The sequence below is a fragment of the Canis lupus genome, chromosome X, assembly GCF_003254725.2.
Source record: "Canis lupus dingo isolate Sandy chromosome X, ASM325472v2, whole genome shotgun sequence".
NCBI classification, from domain to species: Eukaryota; Metazoa; Chordata; class Mammalia; order Carnivora; family Canidae; genus Canis; species Canis lupus.
Window position 1 is genome coordinate 90,379,320 of NC_064281.1, and position 14,022 is coordinate 90,393,341.

At 39.1% G+C, this 14,022-nt stretch overlaps 1 pseudogene; it reads right to left on the minus strand.

Annotated features, from left to right (window-relative positions):
* Nucleotides 1–1,789: 1,789 nt before the first annotated feature.
* Nucleotides 1,790–2,297, minus strand: LOC112649101 (60S ribosomal protein L12-like; annotated as a pseudogene).
* Nucleotides 2,298–14,022: the final 11,725 nt, after the last annotated feature.

Consider the following 14,022-nt stretch of genomic DNA (forward strand, 5'->3'; position numbering starts at 1 on the left):
TTGCAGTTTCAATAAACATAAGTGTCAATCATAAAAAAAATGTAGGCAGATGGATGTAGAGAACACTATGTAACACAGCCACAAGCACTCATAGTAATACCTTCAACGTTATACATAAAAGGGCTTGTATCTGGCCTATTCCACTGACCGTGTCATTCATCTTGCAATTTCCACCTACCTACAGCCCAGCAGAGGCTACATCTAAACCGCAAAATGTTTGATATTATTCCTTTACCAGGCCTTTGTTCAAAGAGGGCAAAAATTCTACCTCAAACTGACATGGAGGACAATAAAGATGTTGAAGAAAGCTCTGCTCTTTTCTGTTTATTCCTTAAAACATTATGTGACAGGGGTAAATCTGCAAGCCTTCTATTCCAAGTATCTTTAGCATCTGTCCTCTCTTTTGTTGGACACGACTCGCCTGCTTCTTAAATGATACTGTAGATCTCGTAGCCATGCCCTGCCAACAATTTAGCATCCCTTCAATCATGTTCAAAGAATCCTTTAAACCTTGCCAAAAGACTCATAATTCATAAAGAGCTACATACTTTAAGAAAGCGATCTTTTCAAAGTGAGTCCTTCAGACCTAGAGTGATCTGTAGGGTGTCCCACTCAGTGTTGTTCAGGTGGCCCCTCTATAACTTAATTAAAGCTGCTTCATTTGTTTATTTGTTTTATAGATTAAGTTTTTGAGGCTTTTTTCACAGCGAACAATTTCCATTATATATTTATATATATATTATATATATAATATATATATATATTAAGGTTATCAACATACATATTTAAAGTGGGCTTGAACTCATAACCCTGAGATCAAGACCTGAGCTGAGATCGAGTCGACCATTTAACCAACTGAGCCACCCAGGTACCCCCCAACATAAGTTTTTTGATGAATTCCATTTGGATTGTTGCTCCACCACACAGTCAAAGCATGACATGACAGTCAAGTAAGCAGTTCTTCTCCCCAACATCAAGCTTTCTCTCCAAGACCACTGTTAACTTTAAAAAGAATCTCTCCGGTCCGCTGGCTGGCTCAATCGGTAGACCAAGCAACTCTTAGTCTTGAGGTTGTGAGCTCAAGCAGGACAATGGGTGAAGAAATTAAATATAAATTCTCTAGAAATAAAAAATACATGAAAAGAATCTCTAGGTCCTAAAATTAAGTCTTTGCAGCCCAGCTAATTATTGGCATCAGAACTATGGGGGAACTCATGAAAATTCAAGGGTTAATAACTATTTTGCCACAATTTCATGTCAGCATGCACACCTGGCTGATGCAAGGCCTTAGGTCTAAAGTCTGCCTGGATCAACCAGAGCTGTGCGAGATTTGGAGGTCTGATAGAGCCAAAAGAAATAGTTTTATGAATTCTAGACAGGTACCAATGCCTAGCGCTGTGAGGAACAATGAATACTTGGACTGATTGGAATACTAAAGACATTGCCCTAAGCAGGTGAATACTGTAGAAATGTTTCATGATGCGAAATAGGAGTTGGAGAGTGTATTAGTTTAGTATGCTAGGGCTGCCCTAAAGGAACAACTGAAATTTAATTTCTCACGGGTCTGGGGGCCAGGAGCCAGTAATCAAGGTGCCACCCAAGTCAATTTTTGGTTAGGTCTTTCTTCCCTGGCTAACAGCTACCTTTCTCACTGTGTCCTCACCTTTTATTTGTGCATAGCAAGTGAGAGAGAATGAAAACTCTCATGTCTCATCTTCCTTTTATACATATATTTATTTATTTTTGGTTGTCTAATGCTGCTTCATTTAAACTTTTTTCTGTGCGCTTCTTAACCAGCTGGGCATTCCACCACACCATCATCTATGATGTCATGAAGGTGGCGGCCAGCAACACTGCAGCCCACAGATTGGAACCATTAAAGAGACACTGGGGACTACCCAGAGTTCTTTAGCTAAAGAACAGTGCCACATCTGTTGGGCAATGTTTACAATCTCATCAAAAGTGATAATTCCACTGTGCTTAAAGTTTTTCTGCCTCTTTCAGGCTCTTGGTGGTTCCTTGAGGGCTTTGGTCATCAGCACAGAGGCGGAAGGTACCATTTCAACCTGGATCTGTCTGTCCCGAATGGTCAGTTTCACTGTAATCCTGAGATGCTTCCAATCTTTGGTTGCCTTAGTGATGGCACTGCCAACCATTTTTACAGACAGGTCCAGGAGGCTAATCTTTGGGGCCAGGGCAGACATGACACCAATTTCCACACCTGTGCACCTCAAGTGTGCCACTTTGACCTCCTTGAGATCCAACCTAGGTGGCATGTCGGAGGCAGCAGGTATAGGATGAACCTGGATTCAGGACAATGGAAAACAGGTCAATCCCATGTTAAATTTGTACTCTTCACTGAACTTGTCCATGGACATGAGTCTGGAGACAAGACACAAAGTGTAAGTAGAATTGTGAGATGAGATAAAATGATCTCTGCTCTAGACCTCTCCTTCTCAAGACTGTCATGATGCTGGCCACTTTCCCCTCCTATCTACCCTAAATCTCCAACATCAGGGTGAATGTTGAGATGAAATAAAGAATGAAATAAAGAAATTCATCAGAATGAAATAAAGAAAAAATACTAGGATATTCCTGGTTAAGTGAATAAGTAAATACACACTGCCAGCGAAGAGAAATATCACTCCAAGAGAAATATCACTCCCTACTATTTATCTTTAGGATTGCACTATTAAAAGATTACCACATATTAATTCCTCAAATTAACTAGTTGTCATTTTAGCAAAGTATAGATTCTGGTCTTGGGAATTTAAGAACCAAGCTGGCATTTTCAAGGAGGGTTAGGAAGCATGAGAGTAACAAATACTTACATGAGTAAGAGGGAAGATCCTATGTCCAAACCCAAGGACATTGAACTTGGGAAGGCCAAAGGAGGAAAGGCCTGGCTATCACGTAAAAAGGGGGAAGCAGCAAGAGTGCTATGGGAACCCAGTGAGAGGAGAGGTACAAAAACAAACCACCTGTATCACCATTTAGCTCAAGGAACATTCTAGAAGTTTAACCAGAGACTGAGTTAGAGCACTCAGACCTCCAAACCAAAATGACCACTGGGACCAGAGTGAGGTAGCAAAAGTCAACATCTCCAAGAGTGAATACCTAGGAGGTACTCCATACATATTTGCTAAATTAAACTGAACTTTGGGCTCACCTTCCCTATATGTTTGATTTATATACTTCGTGGCATTCACCCTTACTTCCTATTACTTGGTTGTCTGTTGCAACCTAACAGTCCACCTGTTAATTACCTTGTCTGCATGCCTCATGTATCTCAAAAGTAAAGATAAATACAGATAAAACATACATCAAAAATCAGGAGACTTTTTTTTAAATCATAGCATACATTTATCCCAAGCACTGCTGGCTTCATTTTCCCTCTGAGATGTGACGAAGAACAACAATAAAACCTGCCTTCCTGTAACACCTTTACATTAGTCAGGGTTTTTCGTTATTTCTCCTAGACCATTTGTTGTGAACACAATTTCAAAACACAGAGGGGTACCGAATCGGAGAACCCTTATTTCACCACCTCCTGCCTGAGAGAGGTGGGAGTGTAGAAAATAGAAAGAACCTGTCATTCACAGCTTCAAGCAGTTGGAATATCTTTGGGACTGGAGCTGACCCAGAACAAAACCCACAAAGCCTTCTTGATGATCCCTCGTGTTCCTCTATCTAAGCCAACAGACAAAGCCCTGCATCCCAATTCCCCAGCTTCTCACCGTGCCAAAGTAATTTCAACACCGAAACCCACCCAGCCCTAGAGAGTAAGAAACAGCACATGCACTTGCGGCTGTTTGATTACAGATCAAGTGCTCCAACTCACAAAGCCTCTCCCCTCTAGAAAGCTCAGTGTCCCATAGGTCGCGTGTGCCTTTGATTAGCTACCCTCCGAAAAGCCCGAGATTGCCTCTTTTGCTTCATCAACAGCTAGAGGAACTGGGTGAGGAATTTCGACCCGGTGGTCGTAGCACACCACCTCAAACACTTGAGGAGAGCTTAACAAGTGACCGCTGTATACTCAGACCGTGCTAGTGAAATAAAAGCACAGATTGGTTGTGGAGACATTTATAAACATAGTCAAGTATATGATTATCAATATATGTTATATATAAGGAGGCTGCTCCTTCTATACGTGGTTTGTCATCGGCAGTGTGAATAACAAAAGCAGAACCTGATATTTCAGCGACAATTTTTCAGAAGGCTTTGTATTTTAGCGCAGTTTTCACTTACCAATATGCGTTTAAGGTTGCTGCACATCAGTTCATGAAATTAGAGTCCACTTTTTTTTAGGATTTTATTTATTTACACAAGAGAGACACGAAGAGGCAGAGACACAGGCAGAGGGAGAAGCAGGCTCCATGCAGGAAGCCCGATGCGGGACTTGATCCCAGGACCCCGGGATCATGCCCTGAGCCCAAGGCAGAGGCTCAACCACTGAGCCACTCAGGCATCCCTAGAGTCTACTTCTTTTATCACTAAATAATATGCCATTTTATGGATATACCACAGTTTAACCATTCACCTACTGCAGGATGTCTTGGTTGCTTCCAAGCTTTGTCAGTTATGAATAAAGCTGCTATAAACATCTGTGGGCAAAATTTTGTGTACATCTCAGTTTTTGCCTCCTTTGGGTAAATGTCCAAGAGTCCACTTGCTGAATTTTACAGTAAGACATGTTTCATTCATGTTGTAGGAAACTGCCAATCTGGAACTACAGTGGCTATACCATTTCACATTTCCTCCAGCACCGAAGGAGAGTTCCCCTTTCTTGACATTTTCACCAGCATACAGTGTTGTCAACATTTCAAATCTCAGCCATTCTAATAGGGGCGTGCTGGTATCTTGTTGTTTTAATTTACAATTCCCTGCTGTCATATCTTCTTGGCCATCTTTTCATTTGCTTGTCATATGCATACCTTCTTTGGTGAGGTGACCGTGCAGATCTTTTGCCCATTTTTTAATGGGGTTGTTTTCTTATGGTTGAGTTTGAAGAGATTGGGGATATCTGCCAGATATCCGGCAGATAAAGGATAGATGCCGATCCTTTAGCAGATATATGTTTAGAAAAGATTTTCTCTCAATCTCTACCTTTTTTCATTCTCCTAATACTATCTTTAGCAGAGAAAAAGTCTTCAGTTTTAATAAAGTCTAACTTTTCAATGGTTTCTTCATGAATCATGCTTTGGCAATTTTATCTAGAAAATCATCATAAAACCGAACGTCACCTGGATTTGCCCCTATATTATCTTCTAGGCCTTTTCTACTTTTGCATTTTACATTGAAGTCTGATTCATTATGAGGGTTTTTCCTGTAGATGTAAAGTTTGTGACTATATTTTGTTTTTATTCTTTACATGTAGATATCCAGTTGCTCAAGCACCATTGTTCAAAAGACTATCCTTCTGCATTGAATTGCCTTTGCTCCTTTCTCAAAGACCAGTGGACTCTATTTGTATAGATCTGTTCCTGGGCTCTCTAACCTGTACCATTTATCTATTTGTATATTCTGTCATTAATACCACACAGTCTTGAGGTCTGTAGCTTTACAGTAAGTCTTAAAGTAGAGTAGTGTCAGTTCTCCAACTTTGTTCTCTTCTGTATTGCATTGGCTATTCTGAGTCTTTTGCCTTTCCATATAAATTTCAGAATCCCTTGGTCTAGATACCCAAAATAACTTGCAGAAATTTTAGTTGTGGGGGGGGCAGCCCGGGTGGCTCAGCGTTTTAGCACCTGCCTTCAGCCCAGGGTGTGATCCTGAAGACCTAGGATCGAGTCCCATGTCAGGCTTCCTGCATGGAGCCTGCTTCTTCCTCTGCCTGTGTCTCTGCCTCTCTCTCTCTTCTCTCTCTCTCTCTCTCATGAATAAATAAATAAAATCTTTACATAAAATTTTGGTGGGGATTGCCTTAGAAAGTTAGAAAGAACTGACCTCTTGACAAGATTGAGTCTACCTATCTATATAGGAGTATGAAATGTCTCTCCATTTCTTTAAAACTTTGATATTATTCATCAGAATTCTGTCATTTTCCACAAATAAATCTTCTCTATAATTTGTTACATTTATAAGTAATGATTTCATTCTTGGTGCAAATGTAAAAGGCATCCTATTTTAATTTTAAATTCCAGTTGCTCATTGCTAGTATACGGGAAAGCAATGGACTTTTGTATTAACCTTTCATCCAAGAACCATGCTATAATTAATTATTACCTTCAGGAGTATTTTAGAATTTTTACAAAGACACTCATGTTATCTACAAATAAAGACATACTTATTTCTCCCTTTTCAATATTTCTTTTTTTTTTCTTGACGTATTAAGTAGCTAGGCCTTCCAGTACAATGTTGAAAAGGAGTGGTAAGCAGGGACATCCCTGTATTATTCCTAATTATAGAAAGAAAGTATCTAGTTTCTCACCATTAGGTAGGATGTCAGCTGTAGACTTTCTAGATGATCTTTACCACTTTGTAGAAGTTCTCCTCTATTCCTAGAGTTTGCTGAGAATATTATCATAAATGGATGTTGGATTTGGCAACTGCTATTTTCTACATCTACTTATATGATAACATGATTTTTCTTCATTAGCCTACTGATATGATGGATTACATTAATTGTCAGCAACAATTTTGAAACCTAATGTCCCATAATATTATAATATTGATAAAAACATAGTATATCATTAGGATGGAATATTAGGCAGATATTAGTCAGGTTTTCAAAAATATTTACTAACCTGAGAAAATGCTAACATAATAAAAATGGAAGGAGCAAGCAGATGCCCAGAAAACCCTAAATAACAAACAAGAGGGCAAAGAGACAAAAACAGCAGATCCCCTAGCTCAAAATTTTTCCATTCCCAGAGCTGGGCAGAGCAGGGCTGAGTAAATGCTACATACCATCTTTACCATCATCTGATTCAGTCAACCAACAAGAAAAAATTAATATGAAATTCCAGCAATAAGATATAAAAGACTAGAGCTAAAGACTTTTCTGCCCCTGCTTTTGCTCATTGACCAGATAACTCGAACTACCTGCATTATCAATGTAGCACAGACCTGGGGATTTTATTACTTGTACTTAAACACCTCTTTTTGGAAATGGCCAGCTTGTTTTTTTAAGTCTGTTTTTCCTCAATACATCTTTAAAGATTTTTAAAATCTCAAGTTGAGCAGATAGGAAAAACTTTTAAGAACCTCATTTTTAATTTATAATAAAAGCTTACAACTTTATTTTTTTTTCAAAAATGTAAACAAATACAAAGCATGTGTTAATAAAGATCTTAAATGGGGCACCTGGGTGGCTCAGTCAGTTAAGTGTCTGCCTTTGGCTCAGGTCATGATCCTATGGTCCTGAGATCAAGCCCCACATAGGTCTCCCTGCTCAGTGGGGAGCTTGCTTCTTCCTCTCCCTCTATGCCCTAGACCCTGCTCATGTTCTTCCAAATAAATAAAATCTTTAAAAAAAGGTCTTAAATAATTTTTTAAAAACTGGAAGAGTGGGATACAATATTCTGGGTGTGTATATGATACATACAACACTACATATTATATATATACACATATTTACATCAACAGAAAACCACAAAATTTTTAAAACATGGCACTTATATTGAAACAATGATCCCTTTTGCAGTCTAAGAACTAAAACAAGAAGGAAGAACATTGCTTTGCCCAAGCTCAGCTGGAGATATATGTGTATTGAAGGAATCAAATATTCTGCTGCTTGGTGAATGTCCATGAACAATGAAAGCAATGGGAGTATTGACTTCAGGATTACAATAAATTTTCACAAGCAGGAAAATTTGCAAATATGAAATCCATGAATAATAATAATAATCAACTATGTATAAATGTATGCATATATAGAATAATGATTATACATTGTATAATACTGAAAGAAGACAGATAAAATTGATAATGTTTGATACATGTGATGTTAATTTCTATTACTTTTTTATTCAAATTTTACGTGAAAAGCTGTTCATTGCAAAATTAATTACAATGGTGACAAATTTTCTAACCCTAAATATTATTGAAGAATAGTTTATTATGAGACTTCTACAATATAAAAAGTATGCATTTTTAAAGATTATACTGAAGAATTTTTGATAATATGCAAAATTTTTATAATATAGTATCAAATGAAAAAGTATAATCTCTGTAACACTTGGCTGGTTCAGTCAGTGTAGCATGTGACTCTTGATCTTCGGGTTGTGAGGTCAAGCCCCACTGTGGGTGAAGAGATTCCTTAAAAATAAAATCTTCAAAAGGAAATAGTACAATCTCAAACCCTATACATAATAGAATCTCAGCTCTATCAAGAAATGGCTATCAGAACATAGGTCAAAATGTTAGCAATATTTCTCTCTGATGGGTTGGAATTATGAACAATTGTTACCCTTTTCCCTGAACACTTATGCATTTTCTAAAGGCTTCAAATGAGTGCCACATAGCCTTCTTACGAATAGAAAAAAAAATGTTTAGTGTGTCTAGTAACTAATTAAAATCTCAGAGATCGGGACACCTGGGCAGGCTCAGTGGTTGAGTGTCTGCCTTTGGCTCAGATTGTGATCCTGGGGTCCTGCAATCAAGTCCCTCATTGGGCTCCCAGCAAGGGAGGCTGCTTCTCCCTCTGCCGATGTCTCTGCCTCTCTCTGTGTCTCTCATGAATAAATAAATCTTTGGAAAAAATAAAAAAATAAATAAATCCCAGAGATCTAAGACATTTTTCTGGAGTATGAGATGACCTCATAAATTCTAAATCCCTTCCCAAGAAAGACATCCAGATTTGGGAATATTTCGGATTTGATTTTCTCTGTATTTCTGTTATTTCTATAATGAACTAGGAGTGCTTCTGTGATAAACCAAAATCAATAAAAAGCAAACTTCACTGGGAAGTGATACTTAAAATGTTAACATTATGCAGACATATATTTAACATAAACTAATACATACACAGCCATTTCAAAGCAACATAAATTGGAGGAAAAGATCCGTATCTATGGAAGACAGTAGAGCAAAGTAGAGAAAAACATATGTGAGTACAGGTCACACTCAAAGATGAGTAGAAGCTGATGGTAAATATTTGCTTCCTTAAGCTACAATACTGCAGCATGTTAACATCCTAAGATTCCTTACAAATACATATTGGTTTTGAAAGTGTGTATACATTTTATTGAAGCACACTGTATATTTGGGTCTGCTTAAAAGCTTGTTTGTAGGTCTATTAAATTACAAAACACATCAAAGAAACCACTGCTTCCAAACAGATATGCAAACTTTCGTCAAGGCAAAACTCTTCCTTTACCTAGGGGCATGCTACCTTTAAGACTGCATTTTGTCCCAACAGGATCATTTTTTCATTAAGCCTCTTTTGCTTATGCCCTAGAGCCTTTCTTCTGAGTCCGCACATGAGATTCAAACAGAGAATAAAGACCAGAAATTTTCCTGGAACCTCTTGGGTTTCTAGAATCTGACAGCAAGAAGCAAGTAACATGATCTATGCAGCCTACCTTCTGTTGTTAGGAGAGCATATGCCATAAAAACATTTCAAAAAAAAAACATTTCAAAACAATTTTTAAGGTGTAAAAAAGATTGAAAAATCAAATTATTAAGTGAAATAACATCAACATGTAACTGGGGCTTGTACCATTGGCAGCTGTCGCATATTCTGACAATATACCTTCACAGGAGCTATCAAATGTGCTCTTCCTTTCTGTGTCATCTCTTGTTTATAAAGAAGTGTGATTATAAAGTAATATGACTATTTTAATCTAATATATCATACACCCGTTTCCTCATAATGAGCATCTTTCTCTTCAAAGGAATCACTTTGAAGGTGCCACATATTTCATTGCTCAAAACCTGCTTGAAACACCATTTAGAGAGTACCTTCTGACACAGGAGAAAGGCCATCTCAACATTTTACAGTCCTCTCCGTTTTCTGACTCCAGTTAGATGACAAGACATGGTTTTGAAATCTTTCCATATATCTCAGGCAAATTATCCCCTTGCATGATAACGCTTGACCCCTATTAAGAATATTTTTAAACTACAAGCATAAAATTGTTATGTTGTATCAGTATTTTCAGATACAGGTGGAGCTCAATATGTGGTTAAATTTTTTAAATGATTTCTAGGGGCACCTGGGTGGCTCAGTGGTTGAGCATCTGCCTTCGGCTCAGGGCATGATCCCAGGGTCCTGGGATTGAGTCCCACATCGGACTCCCCACAGGGAGCCTGCTTCTCCCTCTGCCTATGTCTCTGCCTCTCTCTGTGTCTGTCATGAATAAATAAACTTTTTAAACTAAATAAATAAAAATGATTTCTGAAATGACATGTATGAGTTTTATATTTTTTGGAACATTTTAATCAACAGATGTTTATTGAGCATTTACCATGTGCAGCACACAAGAAACAAAGTCTCTGTTATTATAGAGTTTATGGTCTCTTTGAGGAGACAGACAACAAGCAAATACAAAACACATATATGGTATGATGTCAGGTAAGGATAAATGTTCCTCAAACAAAAATTGAGGAGAACCTGGGTGACTCAGTCAGTTAAGCATCTGCCTTTGGCTCAGGTCATGATCGTGGGGTCCTGGGATTGAGGTCCGCGTTGGGTGGAGAGCTCAGTGGAGAGCCTGCTTCTCTCTGTGCCTGGCATTCCTCCTGCTTGTGTACTCTCTACCTCTGATAAATAAATAAAAATATTTTTAAAAAGAAAAAAATTGAGTAAGGGAACAGACAGTATCAAGAGAGGGTGCTATTTTACATACAAGAGTGGGTGACACAGATACCGCAAAGAGGTAAAAGAGCAATTCAAGTGAATATCTAAGTGTCGAGTATTCCTAAGAGAGAGAACAAGCCAAAGTCTTTGAGGCAGGATCATGCCTGTGTTGTTTGAGGAACAGAAAAGGAGTCGGGCTAAAATGGAGAAAGCAGGGATGCCTGGGTGGCTCAGCGGTTTAGAGCCTGCCTTCCCGCCCAGGGCGTGATCCTGGAGTCCTGGGATAAAGTCCCACATCAGGCTTCCTGCACAGAGCCTGCTTCTCCCTCTGCCTCTCTGTGTCTCTCTCACGAATAAATAAATAAATAGTCTTTAAAAAATGGGGAAAGCAAAAGGAAGAGTGACAACAGCCATGACAACAGAGGGAGTCAGAAGCCAAGAAGGGATTGTAGGCCATGGAAAGGGTGGTGGACTTCTTCAAAGCATGATCAGAAGCCACTGGACACTTTTAAGTAATGGAATGACATGATCTGATGAATGTTTAAAAAGGATCGCTCTGAATGTTGAGTGATGAATAGATTGTACACGATCTAGGAGGTTATTGGTATTCTCCAAGGCAAGAGATAATTTGGACAAGGGTATCATATATTTTTATACCATAAATATTGATCTGCATGGGTTTTTTAAAGATTTTATTTATGCATTAGACACACAGAGAGAGGCAGAGACATAGGCAGAGGGAGAAGCAGGCTCCATGCAGGGAGCCTGATGTGGGACTCGATCCCGGGACTCCAGGATCACACCCTGGGCTGAAGGCAGGTGTTAAACCACTGAGCCACCCAGGGATCCCCAACCCTCTCAGTTCTTAGCCAAGTCACAAATTCCTTGGATGACCAATTGTTCCAAAATAGGAAAAAATTTAATTTGCTTAACCTACCCTCATGTTAGTATGATCCTTTAGCCCTTGAAGGCATTCAAGAGACCTTCCTCATCTATAAGGCTAATAATGGGAGTAGATCTTAAGTTTTCAAGAGCGATCATGAATGGCAATAATTTCAGGTTTTCACATGCATAGCGTAGTCACCAGCAACCTTTCCTCAGTATGTCATGGAACACTAACCCAAGCCACCATCACCTAGAAGCTCCTATCCTGAAATCCTGACTCTAAGTTCCAGTGATAACAAGGGCCTCCCTTATCTTACTCATCTTTAGATCCACAGTATGTCCAAAGTCGAGTTCATGGTAGGTGTTCTGTAAGTATATGTTTAAAAGGAGGGATAAATGAATGAACCTAATATCAGAAGACATTCTGCATGGTGACATTAAGACAACCTTACACCTCTATTACTCTCTCATGGACTTGTATATATCCTGCACATGCAACTTCCAATCATCTGCCTAAACCTCTTGCTTAAATTCTGTACTTGGCAAACAACCTGCAGAAATGCCAACAAATCCAACCAAATAATTTTTAAGTTCTTCCTACCATTTTATACACATTCAAATTCATCATCTTGAGCCAATCCTGTGTCTAACAGTCTCTCAGGGCTGACCCAAGTAATCACTGCCCTTCTAGAAATATATGGTTGATTTTTCCCTTCCATTTGCATGGTGTAGCATTTTCTACTTGCAACATGTAACTGAAAACAAGGCTGTATAATAGGAACTAATGGGCCATTTTTCAAATTCTAATATTATCCAAAATCCACTGACTGGATAACACATCAGAGGCCAGGTCCTAGCCCCAGCACTATCATTATATAAGCACTTTGACCTCAGATTAGTCATTTACCCTCTCTGTGCTATCATTTCCCAATTTGTAAGATGCATTGATAGAGTCAGGGCTCTCTGAAGTCCCTCTAGGCTTTAAGGCCATGTGAGGTCCAGGAGGACAGGGACCCATGGCCTGACAAATCATGGACACTCCAAAGCACTTTTTGAATGAAGGAACAAAGGAGCTCTAAATACAACCAAAACTCTAGACAATTTGTCTTCCCACAAAGTAGAAAGGGCCTTAGTGAGTGAAATGGGAGAAAGAGTCTGAATACGTTGAAAACTGAAATGCAAGCCCTTATAGTTAAGAAGGAATTTCTATGGGGACTCAAATGCTGTCTATCAAAATTCAGTAACATTCGCAACATATGACAGCTAGCTCTCTGACTGCGACGTGTAATGAATTAAGGAGAGAAGTCTTCCCTAATGCATGTGGGATAAACTTTTGCCACATGATTGGGATGAACATATCTTGAGTAAAATCGGGCACTTCCTTGGTCATATTTAGTTAACACTTTCAGACCTGGGAGTACCATAATTCATAGGAATAATATTTTATTTAACCCAATTAAATGTCCTTTCTTTTTTTTTAAGATTTTATTTATTTATGCATCACACACACACACACACACACACACACACACACACACACAGAGAGACAGAGACACAGGCAGAGGGAGAAGCAGGCTCCATGCATGGAATCCGACTTGGGAGTCAATCCCAGTTCTCCAGGATCACACCCCCGGCTGAAGGCAGCGCTAAACCGCTGGGCCACCAGGGCTGCCCTAAATGTCCTTTCAGATGCCTCTATTCCTGTAGAATATTTTTTAAAAGATTTTATTTATTTGAGAGAGAGCAAGCACAAGCAAGGAGAGGCAGGAAGAGCAGAGGGAGAGGGAGAAGCAGCCCCCTGCTGAGCAGAGGATCCGAAATGGGGCTCAATCCCAGGACCTTGAGACCATGACCTGAGCCAAAGGCGACGCTCTACTGACTGAGCCACCCAGGCACCCCATCCGGTGGAATATCTCAATCAACTTTCAGTCTTTTCAGACTTTTGGACAGTCTTTGCAGTGTTCTACAGTCAAACCATTTATTCAAGCTTTGCTTTCCTCCTGTCAAACAATTCAATCAACAACCATAAGCATTTTGATTAACAGTAAGGATAAAAACCAAAACTATGACAACTACAATTTGTGGAATATTTACCACATGCAATTGTGAGCACATTAAATACGTTATCTTCTTTAACATTCATGATGATCTTATGAATTAGTTATTGCTGTCACCATTCTACAGATGGGCAAGTTCAAGGAGGTTAAAGAAAAGAGAGCCAGTCACTCCCAAACAGTGCTTTTGCACTAACAGAGAAGACGGTGAAACAGGCAGTAAGAGGGTGAGTGACTGCTGCAATGGTGAACACATCGTAGGCAATCACAGAGAAGACATCTCTGAAATGGAAAGTCAACACCACAACTCACCCTTTGGTGGAATAACCTGACCTCCATTTT